Raw genomic sequence first — 2,992 nt, forward strand, 5'->3', positions numbered from 1 at the left:
TAAATTTAAAAATTATTTGTATTTACATGATTAAGACTTTTATAAGCCTTATTTTTCTCTTACTTAGGTTATATACTCCAGAGCTCTTATTATGTTATAGTTTAGAAAAATGAAAGTTTTGCCAATAATATTCCTGACCTTTATTTTACATTAGAATTGAATAAAATATATATTGACTTTCCACATAATTTTCAATATTATTCAGTAAAACGCTCAAAATGTTTTAAAAATACTTTATTCGTTTGACTTCCTATTCATCTGAATACAAGGATTACGTAAAAATGAGATTCCCCGTTTGATACCATAAAAGTACTACCGACTGTTACCGATGTTACCGACTGAAAAAAGCGCGAGTTTCCATAGCATTTCTGTTTCGATTCTAGACAGAGAACTCTGTTTGAGACGAGAGTAGAATTCTTAATTGGTATCATAGTGGGATAATCAATCTAGGGACAAATTTGAGCATTCTACTCGGAATCTATGCTGTACCGGAGAAAATGTTGGGAAATTTCTATGTAGGAATTGACGCCCATAAATAATCCGGGGGTGCATGTCGTCACCATCGAAATCCGGCGATTATCCAAAACGGCTCGTACGTCCATTTAGTGTCATCCCGGATCGAATTCGCGAAACTCGTTTCGCCATGCGAATTGGTCTCAGTCGGTCTCCGGCAGGTCTCGCGCGTAAAAACTGATGCTCGCGCGCGCGCATATGCGAATAACGAAAAAACGAGCGGAGATCCCGCGCATGTGTGTAAGCGATCCTGCCGAAATCGTGAATGAACTATACTCATAATCCTCCGCGCGCGCACCTTTATCCTCTCGCCCTCGCGGAACGAGAAACGCATTCCAACGCCCGCCGTCCGCCGACGATCTGCATTCGCAGAAAAGGACGAAGGAGCTGAGGGAGCGAGCAAAACGAATTAGCATCCCGATCGTCCCGAGCTTCTTCTCCATACGGTCGTTCCCTTCGTTCCCTCCTCTCCTTGCCGCCCCCTCGCGGCCCCGCTCGCAGTACGGACCTCTCCCACCAGCCGTCGTCTGCTCGGTGCTGCTGAGGAACGTACGAGTTTCTCCTTATGTACACGTAAGAGAACGTACGCGAGGCGTAGTCGTACGCGCGCCAGGCGATCGCATAAATCACGTGATTCCGATCACAGCAAATTTCTATAGATGGTAATAACGCGTCCGGACGTCGCTCCTCCTCGATACCGTGCCAAATATCTCGACGGCGACCAGATGGTATCGATCGCATCCCCCTTTGACGCGAGGAGGGATGTGTGTATATATATATATACAGGCGTGAAATATGTAATATCATGGAATGCATAATATTAAGTGAACAAATATATTGATGCTAGCGCGGTATCGCGAGGGCGCTCGCGAGCATTCAAACGAGCAAGGTGAGACCGATGCAAGTTGTGCTCTATTAGTCACATCGCGACGCCTGTAAAGGACGTTCTACATTAGTCGATCGCTGGCAGACGCAACGGTTGTGGCGACAGCCAATCAGAAGCGTCATTGATACCACTAACGCCTCTGATTCGTCGCTGCCACAATCGTTGCGTCTGCTTGCGACCGATTCGCGACTTATGTAGAGCAACGCCGGTTCAAAGATAAGAGGCGATCATCAACCCCTCAGGGATAAATTAATTTGGGTCCAAAGGACCCGATTTAATTTTAAAATGACATAAATATGGCGTCCGTTAATCATATGAGAGAATTTCTCTTTTTCTTATTGTGAAATTTTCTAGTGAATATTTATTCGCAATAATGTTCGTTATATTTTGTCGCGACAATACTTGGGTTGAAGAAGAAAAGTTGAACGAATCTAAATGTAAACACATGTGTATTGTCATACATTCCTGAAAAACTTAAGTATAATTGTTTACATGAAGTTTGCGATATCTTTTTGGCGAGTTTATACAATATAATGATATTTATGCACTTTTGCTTATAAATTTGTTTATAAGGTAATATTTTTTTCCACTTTGCGTAGTTTGTGCAAACCGAGACACTTTGTATCATTTATATATATACACATTGGCGAATGCAACCTCTGCTAAATATCAGTAAAGTTGGGGACAGTAATGGGGATGCTTTGCGGCTTATTTAGGAATATTCTGCGTCCATGTGCCCATTGTCTCTCCTCTATACCACTTTTTGAATTCAATTCAGGCCATGCTTTTGTATATCATAATTATTACGACGAATATTTAGGTTTTATGGACTATAGTGACTTTTATAAAAGAGAAAGAGAGAGAGAGAGAGATTTTGCAACTATTTAAAAGTTTACTGAAAAGGTTTCATATTTAGACTGAAATGCCTACAAGAGTTTTTCCTAATGTATAAATAAATAAATAAATAAATGCACGCGATCAGCGATGGTTTCATAGATCAAGTATTATTTGGGGCCACCGTATTTTTATCGCATTTAAAAATTTGATATTTCTCAAATCTGTCAATGCACAAACTGTCGGGCACAGAGGTATGCAGTTTCTTTAACTTCGCGTGTCCATAAACTCATGAAAAAAGTGTCGCAAATTTTATGCAAACGAATTGTCAAGTTGAAACAACGTTATACTCGGCGTTTATGTAAGAAAAAAAAAAAGAAAAAACAAGAAGAAACGAAACTTACGATCACACAGCCAGACACAACGTGTCGGGGACGTTCGGAATAAGGCCTCTAAAACTAAGCCTAAACGTAAAGCTGAAGTTGAAGCTACACGCTCGGCCGATATAAGCCGATGCGCACGCGAGTGTATTTGTACGTTCCACGCGATCTCGCGATATCGCGCACGGCAGCGTGCGCACCTTGACAACGGTCCCCGTGTGTGCGTAAGCACCTCGAAGGAGATTCGCGCTCGCGCGGCAGCCTCGGCAGTTCAATATAAAAATCTACGTACGCGATACGCATGCACGCATGCACGCACACGTTGAGACTTACGTTCTCGCGTAAGTGGCTGTATATAAGAGCCACGGGTGGGTGTATG

General features: G+C 42.3%; 1 long non-coding RNA gene across 1 annotated transcript in view; it reads right to left on the bottom strand.

Annotated features, from left to right (window-relative positions):
- Positions 1–2,747, bottom strand: part of LOC116852077 — a 17,861-nt gene extending 15,114 nt beyond the window's left edge. The window contains exon 1 of the long non-coding RNA XR_004379684.1: positions 2,638–2,747. This is a non-coding gene — a long non-coding RNA (uncharacterized LOC116852077). The remainder of the gene's footprint in view (positions 1–2,637) is intronic.
- Between the last annotated feature and the right edge of the window lie 245 nt (positions 2,748–2,992).

The sequence above is a fragment of the Odontomachus brunneus genome, unplaced genomic scaffold (assembly GCF_010583005.1).
Source record: "Odontomachus brunneus isolate Ranch 3 - 2012 unplaced genomic scaffold, Obru_v1 Obru_scaffold_201, whole genome shotgun sequence".
Classification (NCBI taxonomy): Eukaryota; Metazoa; Arthropoda; class Insecta; order Hymenoptera; family Formicidae; genus Odontomachus; species Odontomachus brunneus.